Below are 19,412 nucleotides of genomic sequence, written 5' to 3'. Positions count from 1 at the left end.
GGAACTTTTTCTTGTCCATAGCGTGTTGATCGCAAGTTACCGTATCAGAGCCATTCAACAAGCACAAACTTTCTCCTTTAGTCATGCTAAAACAGCGACCACCTAATACAGTCTGCCTAACGTTTCTAGGCGGACCAGTTGGAAGCCGATTACGAGTTCTACGGAGGGTGCAGTATACGCCAGAGATCACGAATGAGGTGCTCTCGGCGATGAGACAGGAGAGGCAGTTTTCCTCTCGACACTCCGTGCGCTGACAACTCACCGTTATCCGGCGCCTCCAGGAAATAAAAAAGTTTCGATCAATAACCATCGAGTATAAAGTTGATCGAAAACCGAAAATACTCCTCGAGGAAGCCTGGGCATCGGACAACGGATAACTTCTGTTCGTTTTGTTGGCGCTGTCGTTGTCCGCCGTTGAAAACGCGCGACTTCAATCCAAGGGCCAAGTTTTCAAGGCGAGCATTCCTTTCGAGCGGCTCGTCTGTCGCAGAAGGCTGAGCGCAGTGGCCACAGCGGAAGAATGGAGCCCGACAGGAGACACAGCCGGTGGCGGCCGAGAAGGGTTCTCGGAAGCGACCGTACAGGCGGCCTCTCGGTCGCCCTCATTGTTCGCGCAGTCCTTTTCATTCGGCTCCTCGGTTCCTTTGTCTCGGTGGCGCCGGTTGCATACGGTCGCCCGGCCTTGACACTGGTTTACCGAAAAAGGCGCCAAGGTTAACTGAGTCCATTCGCAGGTGTGATCTGTTCTGAATAAACAGCAACTGGCTTCTGTGATCGGGTTTTGCACCCAAGGACTCTAGCGATTTTTTTTTTTTTTGGCCAGCCTCACGATTGAACATATGCGTACGGAGTTGTCTCCGTTTAATCGATACAACGCCGTATCAGCTGCTTAATCAAATTTTTTGTCACGATTATTAATTCCCACTGCACCTGTTTTCCACCATGCAGTTTCTATCTACAATATTTTTTTTTATCATGCGTCATATATACATTTAATAACAGCTGGGCCTGCTTCTGTACTAATTAACTTATGTACCTCACACCTGAACTACTTTTTCAATAAACAATGCAATACAGTGCCACTCAAGGGTGCCCTGTACAAGGGAACTTCGTCAGGCAGGTCATTGTTTTTAGCATACCGGGCGACTCCTGCGCGTGCGTAGTGTCCCCGCCCTGCCCCACCCCTGTCACTGCGCAGGAGGCGCTAATGCGTCACCGGAGTGCTGAAAACGTCGTTTCGTGCGCTACACAGCTACGAGTACGTGCTTGTCGACAAGGAGGGAAGGAAGGAAAAGGAAGGGGGGGGGGGGGGAAGAGCAGGTGTGCACGGGTGCAGGTGCTTGCCTTCCATTCTTCGGGCAGGTTAGCCACAACGGGCCCCAGCGAAGACGAACGAATGCCATGACTAAAAGCATCCATAGAACAAAACCGGAGGACAAAGCTCCGAGCGCCTGCTCAGCCACTGCCACTTGATTGTCCTCCGAATCCTAATGAAGCCAAGCGCTCCAGGAGGAAGGGTGTGCGAAACAGGGAGCGGCGATGGCATCAGTGCACGTGTATATTACTTTTTCTGCGTCTACCAATATCCGCGGACAGTTGGGGCGGTCAGCTATACGTCACGCCACTCGAAGCTTCTGCAGAGAATTAGTGGCGCGAAGAAAGTGTTGGTACGAAATTTGTTTGGACAGGATGTGTGTTCAGCGTCTTTAGTGATGGCACCGGTGCGGGGTTGAGGGAAGACCGTGCGGTCTTCCCTAATGTTCTCGTAGGATTAGGCTCCTTGCTCTTTGCAACTAAACGGTTCATCCGCGAACGCTGGATTTGGACAGCGGACCGAAGAGCGCATCGGACCATTGCACCACCTTGTTTGCATGCGCTCCGAATAGCAGAAAGGGCCGAGTCTGGTTTACGCAGTATTTGCGGACGCAAAATCAGGCATCAGCCCTTTACTTTCCACATAATGAAGTTAGGAGTTTGGCGGAAACCGAGCTCGCCAGTACAACGCAGCGTCTAATGGTGGAGCATGGCAGACAGCCTTGCAGCCAAAGGAACAACGGCGGACAAACCGGAAGCACCGTAAGGGGGCGTGTCAAGAACGCTCCGCCTCAATCTGCACTGGTTGAGGCTAGATATACACTACCGAGGTCGGGATTGAAACCACGACAGCAGGATGCGCTCGTCTATCGCGGTTGCAGCTAGCGTAGGCGCGCCCAAGGCAGCGAGGCCGACGCCCGATCGGCGTCTTCTCTTCCGGGCTTGTGACTCGCGACGGCGGAGTGATTCAGCCGACGCATGACGCCTCCGACTCGCAGCCTCTTCGACGCCACAGCATCTACGGGCCGCCATTGCGCACCGACGAAGCTGAGACCTTCCCGATGCGTGTACAGCGGACGCCGTTTACTGTACATCTCGGCGTGCATACAAACGCAGGTGCCAATGACGGAGCAGCGCATTTATTCGCGGAGTCACATCTCGCATGAAAGACTGCTGATTGATGACGTCCGCATTCAGGTGTACGGCTCAGAGACCTTTTCGCGAGTGTTTATGGGCGTCTAGCGAGCAGGCTACTCGCAGCCAGTCTCGAGTGCCGGGTACGAAGCAGGGCTGTGGAACTGATCGATTAACTCTTCGACTAAACAGTAGACAATTTAACGCGGCTGTCTGTATTTGTTGATTTTTTTATTTGCTCGCACATCTTGCTGCACTCCCATTGAGCACTCAGCTGAGTGCATGCACAGCAGGCCAGTCAGTACACACGTGCGCCGCGAGTTTCAGGGGGATCTCGGCTGTCAGCATTCATAAGCAATTTAATGCGTCGCGTACAGTTGACGTCTCGTCCCAGATGTAGAGATGATTTCGTGTAGGGCTCGCTATTTCGTCCAAGTTTTTTCCTATCTTCCTCTGAAGAATATTGCCGCGAATTTTTGCAGTGTTTGTTTGTTCATCCTTCAAAGCTCCCGGCACGCCGCTTTACGCTTTGCTCGCGATGCAATACGCGACCAGATTTTTCTCGATTGGTTGCATCCAGGCAGAGCTGATTCTACATTGTTCCAGAATGTTCTAGTAACCTTGCACGCTTTATATGGAATGTTCGCTATCAGCCTTAATTTGAGCACGGCCGAGAGCGGCGGCCATTCTGTTGGACGACCGCCGAGCCCGCTTGTTGCTACGCCGCCGCCGAGTGATTCAGTCCATTGTGGGCGCGAGTCAGCCCAAAAAATGAGTTTTGTTTAGAGACTATTTTCGCAGCCTTTCTGCTCTCCGGACTGCAGTCACCATATAAATCACTCAGTCGAAATACACTCTGCTTTCTGCTAGCGTTCACTCTGAAAATGTTATGTGGTTGTTTACCGAGCTTCGCGTTTAGATCTGCTCCACTTATAGCACCAATTTCTCAGCGATGATAACAGCTCTTCCTGAAAGAGCACTCCGAAGCCAGGGCCTAGCTGTCTACATGTCGAAGATGTATGGATGCCGTAAGCTGCCCTCTCCCGTTCCGCCACAGCGCTTGAATACGAACCAATAGGCCACCAATGAGAAGCCATCACTCAAAAACAGTGCACTTCCATCTGACCAATTAAATGATCGGCTGGACGGTGCCGGTTAATGGGCTAAACACCGTGCATTTTGGCTGTGATGGTCGACTCAGTGGTAGACGTGGTAAGTCACAGTGACTACAGAGGCATGATAAAAGGAGTGCACGAAATGCGAAGGGCAACACAAACCACCCGCGACAGCCGTGCTGCTGTCCAGTCCGAACTCAGCGAAGCCCCGCCACATCCGAGGAGCCGTCGCTTGAGCACAGGCTGCTCTGTTTGGCCAGGTGTGCGCGCACAATCGAACGTGTCGAAAGGTGTCGTGCCCCTGGCCGATCTCCGAACGGGCCCAACCGAACGCGTCGGTGTACCTCGGCCACGCATAACTAGTAGCCGGAGAGATAAACGCAGGCAGCGCGTGAACACCGAGTTATCGCGAGACGGCCGCGCGTGCTGCGGCAGCCCGCACGAGACTCGGCAGCGGGAGGTCACGCAGATAACGTCCAGGCCTGTTTGTGCGCCGTCGCGTCGCCGGCTGACGAGCCGCCCGCTCGGAAGAACAAGTGACAGGACGCTCTGCGCGGGCCAGGCTGCAGTTTCGCGTGTTGGGTAAACAGCAGCAGCCCCGCGCACGTGCACGCCCCTCGGCTAGCCGGGTGCGCGCGCAGCTGCAGGAGGGGGGATGCTTCTCTGTGCTGCTGCGGCATCCATGCGGAACTCGAAGAGTGGCGGCCTGCAATACTTTCTGGGCGCGAATATAACACGCTTACCCCCCACCCCCCCACGAGTCACGGCACGCAGTAACGTGAGTCGCCACATGGCGCTCTCGGAAAGCAGCCCGGATGTAGCAACAAGCTTAGCGTCCCTTCAGCTCGCCCTGTCCGGGCGCCGTTTCGCCATCCACCAGCGCACGTGTGAGCGCTCTTTTAGCCAACGTGTAGGGCAGAAGGGCACGTTTCCTACCGCTTGTAGGCGTCAAATGTCGCTCGCACGGAACAAAGAGGTCGACCGAAGCGCGGCCCTTTGTTCTCGCCATCAATTAGCTGCGTCAAAGCTCGCAGTGCCAAATAAACCAGGCGCACAACGAAGGCAGGGTAAAAGGACGATCACAAAAGAAGTATTCTTATGGCTCGGGTTCAGGCACACGTTACATTGTTTCCATCGCGGAAGATTAAAAAAAGAAAGAAAAAGGCACGGGGGGGGGGGGGGGCAAAAGTTGAGAAAAACTAAACAAAGACGACACAATGCCGCAGACAGGAGCCCGTTCGAGGCTTCCGCGGGCTGGCGCACGTCGGTGGCGACGGCGGCGCAGGAAGCCCCTCGACGCGGATGCAGTCTCGCTGGCGCCAGGAGGAGATTGCACGCTCTCTGCTTGCGTCGCGAGCCCCGTCCACACCACTGGCTAAGTTTTGTAAACTAAACATTTTGACAGATTTGCATGTATGGTTGGGTTTGAAGACTTGTAATAAACTGAACATCTCCAACCAAAAAACAGCCTTAACCCCCTCCCCCTCCCCCACGCCTTTCGCATCACAGCTGTCGTTCCTTTGACCCCCTCCTCCCCTCTATTCTTAAAAGACGCTAGCTACTGCCCTCAGTCACCCCTGATGAAGGAGCCGAGTCGGCTTCGAAACGTTGGGTTAAAATTAAAATTTTTGGTTGGAGGTGTTCAGTTCATTACAAGTCGCTAAGTTTTGCAGCACCCCGTACTCGGGTATTCGCGAACCACTAACTCAGCACTATGCTAATGAGCGTAGTGGTGACTGTGGTGCCTAGGTGCACGGCGAAGGAGCTTCCTCTAACAGTTACTATACATCACCAGCTAGAAACTGCAGCCGTTCGGGCGAAACTCTTCTTTCGAGTCGCGTCTGTCCCGTAGTGACACGGTGGGCAAATTGTGGCCATCGTACGCGCGCCGCTCGCCGCGATGTAGCCTAGCGGCTGAGAAGGATGCTGCACACTACAGTGCATGGACGGTCCCGCTGCGGTGGAGCGACTGCCAAGGACGCCGGAGCACGCCGGCATTTCGGCATGCGCTACAAGGAACGGCGGTCGACGTCGCTCCCTCCGCGTGGAGCTCCCGGATAAGGCCACTTTCTTCCCAGTGCCATGCCAGGTTTGCCTAAAGCGAACTGATCTTGCCAACCTAAAAGCAACATCAACTTTTTCTTTTTATTTTCGCATCCTGCCTTTTCAATAAGCCCGCTCAGCGTCCCGTTTTCTGGGCTCATTATTATCACTGCCTTGCTTGCTTGCGCACTCAGCGAGCCTCTCGGCTCCTCCACAATCACCAAAGCGCGTTTTCGCTTATGTGGATTTATGAACTAAACCTTCGCTGACTGCGAGCGACTGAGGCTTTGCGACGAGCTAACTTTTGAATTGTGAGAAGTGTCAAAGCGAGATGTCACCAGGTAGGGTGCTGATGAAAAACTGCTGACTGGCCATTACGTTATTCGTATCACTGCCCCTAGCTGCGTCCGCATGCGTAGTAAACGCACAGTTTTCCCCACAAACTTTCAAACCTTACCCGCTATTTGCTGACACCTTTCATGCGAATGGGGATTTTCGCAACTGCACAAAAGCACTCAAACAAGCCCACCAACAAGCTACGCAGGCGAGCGCCACTTTAGCCCCACCAGACAACCCTGACCCTCACCTCGTCCGTATCTGGAAGAGGCGGAAACGACTCTTGCGCACCCTTCGCAACCAGTCACACAATACTCACCTTGCCGATAGCGTCACCAAATGGACACAACAGGTCAAAGAACACTGCGCTTCTCTCGCCAAAAAACAAAATTTGTAACACTGTTGAAGGCACGCTGAATAAAAAAAAGAACCTGTCACCTGCTTAGAGAACTGAGTTCCTTGGGCCTCAACCGACTCCTGTTCCTACTGTGAATAAACACCAATCCCTGCTAGGTGCGGATGCCTTAACGACCCAGCTTCGAGATATTCACACTCCTCCTCCCCTGCCTCGTATGCGTCCTCCCTACATGGGCTCTTCAAATGCAGAACTCGATGAGCCGTTTACCCTCTGGGACCTCGAGTGGGCGCTACAACTAAGGCGGAAGTCGGCCCCAGGTGAGGACCGGATTACCTATTGGCTCATTCGTAACTCAAAGACCAGGGCAAAAAACACTTTCTGAAAATTATAAACTTCCACTGGGAAGACGGCACCCTCCTTGCATCTTGGAAACAGTCCATTATAACCCTATTACCGAAGCCAGGCAAAAAAGCCGCCCTTCAAAATCTCCACCCTATCTCTCTAGCCTCATGCCTGGGGAAGACAATGGAACGGATGGCTCTCAATCGGCTTGAGGTCCATCTTGAAGCCACAGACCTCTTTACCCCTCAACAAATTGGCTTCCGAAAGGGTGCGCCCTCTGAGGACCCTCCTCACACATGGCTTTGAACCCCCTCCCTCATCCCAGATCCAAGCCATAGCAACCCTTGATGGGCGTGAGGCATTTGACAACCATGCCCACGATCCTCTCCTAAACATCCTTGCCACTACCGGCTGCGGGCCAAAAGCGTACGGCTATACCTCACGGCTTTTCTGCGTGACCGCACGGCCAGGTTCCGTCTCCCCGATTCTATCCCCGATCTTTTCCACCTCACGCGTGGTACCCCACAAGGCGCAATTCTTTCACCCACTAATTTTATGCTCGGAATGGCTCCCCTACCTCGCATTCTGGCATCTGTCCCAAACCTCAAACACACATTCTATAGACCTTACTCTTTGGTGTACATCTGGATCTCCCGGGACAGTGGAGGACACCTTACAGCAAGGTGTCGATGCGTTCACTAGTTATCTCGACACAGTAGGCCTGTCTGCCGCACCTGACAAATCCGAATTGCTACTCATTGCAGAAAGCCGACATAAACGCCAACACAACCATCTCATCACTCTCAGAGTGGCGAATCACCCCATCCCTCGCGTATCGTCCTGCCGGATTCTTGGACTTCCCATCCACGAGTCATCTAATCAGGCCAATGGCACTACAGTCGTTAAAGTTTGCCATCGGCTTACGCATCTAGTCGGCCGCATTGTCAATAAGCACGCGAGGGTCAAGTCAGGCAGTTAGTCCATGCATTAGCCTTTAGCAAAGTGCTTTATATAGGGTGTCATATCTCACTCTAACATGTCATCAAAGACGTCGATAAGATTGAGGTTGCGCTTCACACACTGTACAAGACCGCACGTAACGTTCCGTACATACGTCTCTCTGAGCGCCTATACTCTACGGGGCTAGCTGTTCTTGCCCCTGGGAGACCTCATACAACAACATCGTGCCAGGCAAATGGGGCGTTTTTCTAGCACAATACAGAGACACTAGATACTACAAGTAGATCTCTAACCTATTGACCTCCCTATCGATCATTACCCTTCCCTCCCCGCTCCCAGATAACCTCCGAGTCGCCCCCATTCAGCCGATGCCTACCCAGGCAGACGTTCTGCTCGCGTTACCAATCGCGTTCATCCTATTGACCCGACGATCGTATACACAGACGCATCACGAACTTACGTTGGAGCAGCTGCTTATTCAGTTGCGACTGGCAACCATGTAGTGACACACACCCTTGGACCTTACGCTGATCCCCCTTGGACAGCCATACTAGAGACCCTCCGATAATCAACAGTTTTCGGGACCTCTTCCTAGCACCCCCTAATCCTCCAGGATACCGATTCAGTGCATGCAGGCTACACGGTTAATTCATACGGGTCGGATTCCTGCACAACTGTGGGATGACCTGCAAACAGCTCTCACCAAACTACGTTCCCCCACGGTCACACTGAGGTGAATTCCCGGTGACGCTGGAATCCCAGGCAATGAGGTGATGCGTCGCCTCGCCCGCGAACACCGGACGCCTGGGATTCCCTGGCCTTATCCACCCACGTGGAACACTACTCTCCACTGCATAAAACAAATCTTCACTATGACAACATTAGAGAAACTCTTCGTACACTTCCTGTTCCGGACAAATATCTCCCTCAACGCAGCTAGGCATTCTTCGACGCATGCACCTAAATACACTTATCCCGTTTTTATACTACACTTATCCCGTTAAAAATACACTTAGCCCGTTCTTATCTCTACCGTGTCCGACACTCCCCCGCTTGCCCGAATTGTCCTGGACCCTATGCTAATTCAGAACACTTCCTTTTCTCCTGCCCCGTTGTCATTTTCTATACGCTTGTGGCCGGCTTGGCTAGCCTCGGACCCGCTGACCGACCAGTTGGCTTTGGCGGTACTGGCCCAAGGTATCCTCGACGCTTAATATTGCGTTGAAATAAGGTTTTTTCTCTCTCTCTCTCTCTTTACCAACAGTGACAGCACGATAAAACAAGAATGTGGCATGGATCACTCCTTTTTAGGGAGCAGTTTGAATTATATGCAATAAAAAACACACAAAACACGACAGGAAAGAAAAAGAAGCCCTCACTGGTGTCGTCGTCAGAGGCGGCCGGCCCAATCATGGCGTGCGTCCATAATTCGGCGCGCCGGATGTCGAAATTCAACTGCTGTGGCGAGAGAGAAAAATGCACGCATTTAATTCCGTGTTCCGGGGATAAAAGTAAAGAGAATCCGCCCTGCCCCAAATAAGGAAACAGAAACACAACTGCGAGGGACTAAACTATTTAGAATGCACACACACACACCACACACCACTAACGAGCCTCTCGTCTCGGCCCAACTCTCTCACAGTTCGCGAAGTTATATCTGACCTGGCCCAGTTTTGCCCAAAGTGAAGCCATACGTTGTTTTTCGCGTGAGCACGCACAGTCGCAAAATCCTCATGCAGGCTTCGTCACGGAAACTTTGGTCCCCGAAGGGCTCTAATATAAACTGAAAAAGAGGCAGTGAGCGAACGTATTCTGTGAAGCAGCTTCCCGGGATATGTGACATCAAGGAGGAGAAATGAGTTTTCTACAGCCCTATGTGCAGGACGAAAGACATGCACCTCGTCCGCGTTGGAACCAGTCATCATGATGCCCGCATTTCACGACAGCATAATAATGTCCAGTTAGGGGAAATGCAGGGGACGCGGCTAAACGAATTAGGCATCGCTATCGACTGCACAACGACCATTGGTGAGCCGGCCGCTTGCGCTGAATCATATACTGCACGGCTGCGGGAAATAGCGAAGGTGATTTTTGTGGGGGGCGTCCCCTTCGCAGCCAATAAGCCCCGAATCGCATGTCACCGGGGAGGTTGCTCACACCCGAGTGCGTCCGGCTACTGCGGATGAAGTTGGTCGATGGGACAAGGAAAACCTGCGCCCTTTCTATGCCTTGTCACTGACGTCATACCCAGAATAAAGTTTACAGGGTGACCATGCTTTCGAGCCAACTGCTTGTCGCAGGAAGAGAAGCGCCAATGCTGACCGGAAGTGTCGGGGACAAATACATGCAATGAGTAAAGAACCCCTAGCTTTTCCCGAACGTTGCACGTCGGGGAAGAAACGAAGTGCGCATACTGCAAATCAGGCCACTCGCCCACCTTAGCCTTCCCCGGCCTGGGGAACGTTCAGCAGGCACGCGCGCGGCATATTCGCGGGTACACTTTGACGGGGCTCGACAACAGAGTCCGCTCACGACACTCACCATGCAGGGCTGGACGGGTACCTTTCGACAGCGTGGAGTATCTTGTGCCAGGTATCTGTCGAAAAAAGATAAAAAAAGAGAATGAATGAATGAAAAAAGAGTAATGAGATATAGTTTTCCCACCGACCGAAAATCACTGCGTTCTGAAAACACTGCATATATTTGCTGATGCGCATTCATTTCCAAGCACGCGTGGTTTGACGTGGTTTAATTGAACGCACGGAAGGCAGAAAATGACTTTTACATCATTCGATGTTCGCGAAGTATGCTGCAATAGGCACGGAAATGTAGGTTAAGCCACAACGGCATCACAAATAATTGTCAAAATAAGATCGGCCGGGGTGTTATTAGTGTGCTGGCCATTTACGGGCGCACGGACACTACTTTCTTCAAGCGGTTATCGAAAACTGCGCAAATGAGTGAACCACTTCGAAAGCCTCTGTCCCGGCTCACCAAACAACTGAGACTCTCCTTACGATGACCATATCTGCTCGCACGCTCACTAAAGCAGTACTCTGAGGATTTAGTGCTCTTCTGACGCGGCAGGTGACCCGAATGGTTGGAGGTTCTGCCGTAACGGGGGAATGCAATACCCGAGGGCTGGCAGACAATGAAAAGCCTCGCAATCCTCGCCTTTATGACTACCGTTTCTGGAGCACAAACAGATTGCAGGAGGAAAAAAGGGAGCCGCAAAAGAAGTTTTTTTTTTTGTTGTCGTTGCTGTGAACAGCTAAAATAACACAATGGGAAGTAACCACAGAGCGCAGTCTCTGGTTTCCGCGAGCTGCCCCCGGCAAGTGCGCTCGTCGGCATAATAAAAACGGCGCGACGACGCCGTTCTCTGTTCGGCGGCAACGCGTGTATACGTTTAGTTTCAAGTTCTACAGCTGCGGCCCTTTCCCCCTCCACGCAACCTCCCCCACTCCCTCCGTCCCTCCCGCGTACGCGCGCGCGCCTGCAGGGCATTCGCCAGACAACGTTTTTATGGCTCGAAACGTAACTCGCGGCCAAGCGAGACACTTCGATGACTTGTGTGTTCGTGCTTGCACGGGCGGCACCCTCAGGCTGGCCGGCGAGAGAGCTGAATGAAACTGTTCCCTTCATTCGCTATGCCGCGTTTTTTTTTGTATGTTTTTCGGCTTCGTGTCGGAAGGTCAGAACTACCCCTTCTCTTCTCCACCGGTGAAGAGGCGAGAGATTTATACTTCTCCAACAAAAAGAGAAAATTGATTAAATAATAAAATCCACTTCTCGGTGCGAGTTTGAAAGTCGCTAGCGGCGCTTCAATGCAATCGCCCCTATGGAGACCGCGCAAGGACCGCGCGTGCTGCACGCATATGAACGAAATCACTTTTCCCATGAAGCGCTGAAACTCGGAAGTTTATGGTCCATATAAGGGTGTTCACCGCATATAGTGTCGACATGTTACGCCTCTTTTTTTCCTCGTTTGCTCGTGCGACCGCAGTAAATATTGTTTGTAAATACAGAATGCATGGTGGTTTTTAGTTGTCCAAAGGGTCCGATGTCTCCCCGGGGGAAGGTCACCGCTCAGGCGAGTAGAACAGTGCAGCGACCACAACATAAACATGGCTCGAGGAGAGTTTCGTATACGTTTTCCTTCCCTTTTCTCCCTAATCCTGTCCTCAGAGGGTGGAATGGCGCAACAGCTCCTGCGATCTGGACCTTCAGCTACTACTGGCCCTGCATCTATAGGATGGTTGCCGTTCAAATGGAGCTATGTCTCTCTCTCCATGCCATTTTCGCCGGCCGCAGGCTCAAGGAGAATATTTTATCAAGTATAATTTAATGCTTCAACGCTACTGGTATACTGTCCGTTCAGAATATGCGTCACACAGCTGCAAGTGCCACGCACACCGGACAGCTGCACATTAAATGCTTTGTGCGCGCGTTCCTCCAAGTGTTCCTGAAACGAAGCACGAAATGCGGCGCAAATGATCAAATATTGGGCGACGCCTTGTTAACAGTGCATTTACTATTGCTATTTATTATTTAGCTTAAAAACGTGAAGACTGACGCACGAAATGCTCCCAACTGCTACCAGAAGGGGCACAATAGGAAACCGTATCTCACATGTACCCAACATTTCCATTACAAAGCTGGAGCCATGCATCACATTGTCTTGAGATGAGACGCAATGTCAAACGTTCGTATCGCTCTCATCAGCTTTTGATCTATCGAGAATAATTCAACTTTTGATCTGTCGAGAATAATTCAGCTTTTGATCTATAGAGATTAATTGCTAACGGTGTCAGGTCAAAGCTGCGCCGCCTCAGTCACCTGTGCCCCGCCTTGCTCTTCTTACTAAACACCGGCTTAGCCCTCTGGCGTTTTCATAATAAAGTAACTTAGCAAAATATAACATTCGTAGAAGAGTGCTAACTATCAGATGGGATGCGGAGAGGTTGATGCCATTTTGGAGGGAATGGGACAGATTGTATCGCTGGATCTGCTGGAATAGGCCGTCACAGGAGAGGTCTTAGTACGGCAGTAGACGTAACCTGGCTCGTGACGACGATGAGTTGCAGGGCCAGCAAGCACAGATAAGGAGTGACGAATGTCCCCCCCCCCCCCTTAAAACACGGGACGGGGACAGGCAAGGATACGTTCCGATCTGCTAATTTTTTTGCCTCACATATCCCGCTTTACGAGTAAACTAATGAAACCATGTAAAGACATTAGGAGCGAATGGTGCCTCGATTAAACGCACATCCGGCGAAGCAGCAGTCTCGATTCGTCGGCCGTGCATTGCCACTCATTGCCCGTGCTGTGGGATACGACATGAGTACTTGGGGGCTCCGTCGTTAGCGTTGGACGCAGACGTTGCGAAAGATGAATAAGGAAAAATTTGGAGGGCCCTTCGCTCAACCTTGGCTTGAGACAAGCATCGAAGACGGACAAGCAACAGGTGCGCTGCTCAAGTGTAACTTGCATACGCTTGCAAAAGAGGCTATTTTGTTCCCGCGCGAAATAACACTGGACACTCGTGTGTGAGGCGAGTGAGGTGCAAGCCGGTGGTGCGCGGCGGGATTGGTGAAACTGAACGGGTCGGGACGCCCTGAGACTCAAAAGCGTATAGGCCGGCCGCATGCGCGTCGCTTACTCACTCCATTTGCTCGTGTGGTGGAACATTTCGCAAACAAGCAAGCACGCACGAACACATTATATAACAACGACGGCAGCCGTCGCCGTGACTTGTGTTCATGCTTGCACTCTGGACCTGCAGGGCGATGAAGGCGAAATTCTAGAGGCCCGTGTACTGTGCGATGTCAGTGCACGTTAAAGAACCCCAGGTGGTCGAAATTTCCGGAGCCCTCCACTACGGCGTCCCTCATAGCCTGAGTCGCTTTGGGACGGTAAACCCCCATAAACCAACCCAAGCATCTGCAGGGTCGGTGTTCCTTTGCGCAGACAAGAGGAAATTCTTCTGCATTATTTCGTGCTCTTTTGGCTTGTTTGCAATTCAGCGGGCGGCCCAGATTCGCTTTGTTGGGACGCTGCGACGTTCAGTCGCGAAAAACTAAAAAGAAATCCTGGCTTGAAGGAGTATAGTGACACAAATTTCAGCTGTGCGCTCGCGCTTTTTTCTTCGGAATGGTGCGTATGACATACGCGTGGAATTCGCTTACGCCCGTTAAATATTCTAATCTCTTCTTTCATCTTATTTAGGATTCGTTTCAACACATCGCAGCCGAGTTGATGCAACGTCCCATAATGCCCCGCTCGCCCTAGCGGGAAACTTACGCAGCGACACAGCATGAACGGCGCCGACGTCCCGTTGACAGCTGCGGAACGGGAAAAATAGCTCCTCGACCAACTACTACTACTACTACTACTACTGCTACTACTACTATACTACTACTACAGTTACCACTACTCTACTACTACTACTATTACTACTACTACTATTACTACTACTACTACTACTACTACTACTACTAATACAACAACAACTACTACTACTACTACTACTACAACTACTACTGCTACTACAACAACAACAACTACTACTACTACTACTACTAATACTACTACTACAACTACTACTACTACTGCTACTACTACTACAGCTACCACTACTCTACTACTACTACTACTGTTACTACTACTACTACTACTACTAATACTACTACTACAACTACTACTACTACTGCTACTACTACTACAGCTACCACTACTCTACTACTACTACTACTGTTACTACTACTACTACTACAACAACAACTACTACTACTACTACTACTACTACTACTATTACTACTACTACTACTACAGCTACCACTACTCTACTACTACAACTACTACTGCTACAACAACAACAACAACAACAACTACTACTACTACTACTAATACTACTACTACTGCTACAACAACAACAACAACAACAACAACAACAACAACTACTACTACTACTACTACTACTACTACTAATACTACTACCCCTACTACAACTACTACTGCTACTACAACAACAACAACAACTACTACTACTACTACTACTACTACTACTACTACTACTACTACTACTACTGCAGGAGAGAAACCGGTTTGTGCGGGAGGTGGCGAGGGGAGAGCATTCTGCGTTGTGCAAAAATGCGCTTCGCGTAACAGAGAAGAAGCAGCCAGTAGCAAGTGTGTTCAGAAACGAAACAAAAAAAAAAAGCTTGGCGCTTCGTAAGCCGTTTTAGACGCGGTACTTGCAATGCACACTGGGCTGCGAAGTGCGATGAACTGCAGAGTTAGCAGGCGATTTTCTTCGCCGTGGAGGCACAAACAAGCTGCACGGGCTCCATTGGTGGTCGCCGCTAGCACCCAGCGACTCCCAGCGAAGTACCCAATGCAGCTATTGTGGCTGTAAAAAACAGGGCTTAATGCGCTCATTACAATCATCGGCATCCCCCGTAATCGGGACCGGTTTGAGCCCATTCCCTTCAATAGACGGATTTCGCCAAATGTCTCGCTATGCAACTGCTACCACGGAGAATGCCAGCAGCTGTATAGTTCTTAGCGGATGTTGCACGACAACTCTTCCTGTAGCTTACGAAAAGAAATTGGAAGGCACAGTTAAGCTCCGCTTTAAGGCTATGACGCGACAGCTTTAATGGGTTAATGGCCATATATGCGGAATTGCTCATCCTCGACTTTCACAGGTCCCTGGGGAGTCCTCATACCACTCCTGGCGCAGTTGTGATGCGCCACTGCCCTGCGATGGAAGGTGCTGCCACCGGTGGGGCTTGTGCGATCCAGGTTGCTCTACCCGAGTAACCTCTAGCGGCCATTCATTTCACTGCCAACTTCCACGGCGGTCAGTTTGCTTACAATCCGGTGGGCTGGTTGTGACACGCCACATGGTCATGTGACCTAAGTGGCTCACCTATAGACTGCTTCTCCGGGGATTTTTCGCTTACAACACCGACGCCGCCACCGGATTTTCTGCAGAGCGAGCGTTAAAAAAGTATAAAGTCCTTACACCTGCAACTATACCATGAAAATCAGATTTTTGAGGGGTCACTTGCTTCCCGACCAAGGTCAGCTTACTTCGAAGTATTAAAGCCATTTAATGAAACTCGCAAATTTAAACTAACAGAATTACGTAAGGTGACTTTTTTCATTTCGATCAATTCCGAAAAGTACGGTAGTATAGCTAACGTTTGTAGCGTTCACTTCCCACCGCGCAATCTATCGAAATGTTATCCGCTGAGTGCGCCAGGCACATCGCCAACAGACGAAACCCACCGTGATATGCCACACTCAGGTGCCTAGACTAGGTACTTGGCTCAAAAGCGACGAAGCTTACAGGCATGAGGCTACTCCTGCTTGCCGCAAACCACGGCCACGTTATTCTGTCAGACTACTCAACGTCGTCACTCCACCCGACTCTCGGCCGCCCCCGACTATATGTTTTCCATCTCTAAGCATTCCCTCGTTCACATAGTGGGCCGCCGGCAATCAGTTGTGCGCACTGCATGTCATGCTCACGTCCACTTCTTTTCAATCTGAACTAAAAATTTCAGCTCACGTAACCAGGAAGACATGGTGCACATGCCAGTATGAATGCCCACAAAAAGGCCCCAGTGGCGTATCACCCCTGGCCACCATGCCCCTGGCGCAGCACCACAGCGTAACGCATATGTAATGTACCAGATCCACAAATCGCTTAGGAAAGCTAATTTAATGTTGGAGTATTTGTGGATTCGGGACAACAGTCGGTTCCTCTCTTCCTGTCCCCTCACTTCTTTCATTTCATTTCTTCATTCTGCCTGCTGTCCTTTAATTCCGCTGCCCCAGCTCAGGTGCTTCAGTATCGATGGCAGATGCCGGGTGTGGAGTTCGCTGACCTTTCCGCGAACTCGTTGGTCTTGTGTTCGCAAGGAAGGCCGCTCCAGTGGGGTCGGAAGTCCCCAACAAAGGGGCCCGTACCGTCCCTGCCTCCCCTTCGTGCGGCGGACGTCCTCGTTTACGCCGCGCCGTCACGGGGATGACCCGCCGGGAAAAACGCTAACCATGTACAGCTGTCGACATGTGGTTGTTAAGGGGTTGCCGAGGTTTCGGGGGCGCACGAGATACGGCTGAGTATTAGCCGAGTGACCGGAAACCCACTATTCCCGTAACGACTGTGTTCGTCTCGTGCGGTGTATTCAGTAAACACTTTAGGGATCGTTTTGTCGCGTGTGCGAAAGAGATAGGAAAGGGGTAACGGCTGGGCCGTGGGAGAGGGTTGTCGCGTATGTGCTGTTTGTCTATTTGATTGCAACCTCATCTCCTTTCCCAAATGTTTAATCAGCACTCTTTCCCCAATATGTGATTAGTTGGCGGAAATCCTTATTTTCATTTCCCTAACCACTGATTGGCGAGATGGGTCGTTTGTTATCTTATTGGTTGCTGTCCCCGCTAAGGGCGGAGACAGAGCGTTTAAAACCAAGCGCTCTGGGTTGAGCGGGGGCTGAATTCGTCTGATCCACGATTTAGTCATGTAAATAGTTTTCTCCTTGCTTTGTTTCTTCTCGTTTTATTACCTATGTTGTAAATAAATAGTTAACCTTCTCCTTTCCTTGAGTAATGTGAATGTTTGCGAGTAGAACCACCGGGTCATCAAGAAACCCCGATTTCATCATCAAGTAGTTTCCTCTCATCGCCACCGGAAGGGGAAACTCAACTGGCGCAGTCGACACAGGATCGCAACTCCGGGGCTAGCAAAAATCTTTTCCTTCCTTTTTACTATTATTTTTAATAAAACCACCACCACCACCACCACCACAGTCGGAGCTCTCCGTTTCGAGGCCGGTGCTTGCACCTTCCTCAGCGAAATAACCGTCCTGCTTGGCCAGCACCCACTAGATCTGGCTTTGCCCGGGGGATTCAGAGGAGTTTCGCGCGGAGAAGAATGGGAAAGGAGCACGGCAAAGCGTTCAACGCGTTTTCACGCCGCACGTGCGTTGAGAGCGACGAGCAAAAAAAAAAAAACGGCTGCAGAAGGTTGTACTACGAACGCAATCCCGCGGAGGGCGCACGCGGAGCAAGAATTCGCACCCCATGCATTTGAGGGCACTGACGGAACAAACACGACACAGTTCATTAAAAAAAAAAAAGAAAGAAGGCGAAAATGCAAAACGGCAGATGTGTGCAATGCGCACAGCCCAGAGGTCCGCGCACGGCGATTCTAAATATATCGCATACGTTTTCATATGCCTAACGGAGCCCCGGGCCCGTGCCCCAAGATCCCCTACTTTGCTGTCTACAACGGCGCCCCCCACAGGGAGTAAACCGCCAACTGCGCCGTCTGCTAGCGCGACAGTCTCGCTCCGGGAAACCGGATACATTTCAACCCTTCACCACTGGTTTATCGCGCTCAACGATAACTAAACACCCAAAAAAAGCCGGATAGTTTTTCTACGTTGCGCAGGCGTTCTTTCGCTCTCGCCAGCTCAACGTCTGTGCGACCGGAACGCTCGGGCGCTGCAATCTGCGGTTGCTGTCGTCTGCTGCAGGGTTGGCACGCCAACGGCAATCACACGGCATTGCTGTCTCACTGCCGTTGCCCTTTGTTTTCATGGGAACAGCCGCAACAGTGCGCGCAATAAACAGCGATAAACTTGTCTTCGACACGTCCTTTTCACGTTGCGTCTGAGCTTAACTGCATACAGGTGAGGTAAGTATATAAAGAAATGTTATTTGCAGCAGGAAAAAAAAAAAGAAACAAGCGCCCTTACATCGTTACTTTTCACATGCATTTTCTTTCCCTCACTCGTTGCGACCAGCAAAACCAACTTGCCTTCAGTGAAAAAAAAAAAAAATCCATCAACGAGCACGCCGGCGCTGCGATAGCCGTGCACGACACCGCTGTCGCGCGCGCTGCTGCGAGTCTGCAGCAGTGCGCTCGGCGCTCCGGCAAGGGCGCACGTCAGCGCGAGCCGACCAAGCAGAGAAGGGCACTTACCAAGCGTTGTCAGTGGCTGTTGACAGACGGTCTCCCAGTTGCGGGCCAGTTGCACGGCGGCGAAGCGTCAGGAACGTTCCCCCGCCGATGCGCCTTTGAAATACGGCACGGCGCGGCCATTGGAAACCTCAACGGCGCCCTCGCTTATCAGCCGCGGGCGACAGTCCAGGCGGTTGACTCCGCGGACCGCCGCACCACGCAGCGGCGCTAGCGGCGCGGTGACAAATCCGCTCGGCTCGCTGGCTCGCTCTCCATCCGCTTCTTCCCTCTGCTCTGTCGCTTCCACGCAGTGTTCCCTCCCTTCCACTCCTGGGGATTCAGGGAAGGAGCGGCGGCTCGTGCGTCATCGATTGGTTTCTCCCAGGAGCAGCGTGTAAAGATAGCTCCGAACAGGTTGAAACTTGAACTTGACCCGGCTGCTCAGTTCGGTGGGATGCGGCGGCAAGGCTCGCTCCATCGATCTCAGGTTGCCCCCTCGGTTCCGCTGCTTCCGATGTTGACGTTTCTGTTGAAGCCGCCGCAGAGTGGTGGTCTGACCCGGCCTTGGTCACCGCTGTTTGTCCCGCAGGTGACGACGGTAATTAAAACGAGTGAAATATGAGAGACGAAACAGCGCAGAAACTAAGAAAAGGTGCGCGGCTTTAATATTTCTCGCATAGAAGCCCCATTCCAGAGGATTAAAGTGTAATTCGAGGACTGTTGGGGTTAATAATCTGCCAGTACGTGCACCTGGAACGGGAGCGCTTTTTGTTGGCAAGTCACGAAGCTCACATCAGACGTTGCTCTTTTTCTAACGTTAGGTATTCATTGTGCA

The 19,412-nt window shown here is 51.6% G+C and overlaps 1 long non-coding RNA gene across 1 annotated transcript in view; it reads right to left on the bottom strand.

The window, feature by feature from the left end:
- LOC144113847 (uncharacterized) overlaps positions 1 to 18,842 on the bottom strand; it is a 48,503-nt gene extending 29,661 nt beyond the window's left edge. Inside the window, exons 1-3 of the long non-coding RNA XR_013310889.1 lie at positions 18,599 to 18,842; positions 10,144 to 10,198; positions 8,982 to 9,060 (exon numbers count right to left, since the gene is read on the bottom strand). This is a non-coding gene — a long non-coding RNA (uncharacterized LOC144113847). The remainder of the gene's footprint in view (positions 1 to 8,981; positions 9,061 to 10,143; positions 10,199 to 18,598) is intronic.
- Between the last annotated feature and the right edge of the window lie 570 nt (positions 18,843 to 19,412).

The sequence above is a fragment of the Amblyomma americanum genome, chromosome 1, assembly GCF_052857255.1.
Source record: "Amblyomma americanum isolate KBUSLIRL-KWMA chromosome 1, ASM5285725v1, whole genome shotgun sequence".
In the NCBI taxonomy this organism is placed as follows: Eukaryota; Metazoa; Arthropoda; class Arachnida; order Ixodida; family Ixodidae; genus Amblyomma; species Amblyomma americanum.
The sequence above is the reverse complement of the archived record's forward strand: the minus strand, read 5'-3'. Positions and strand labels throughout refer to the sequence as shown.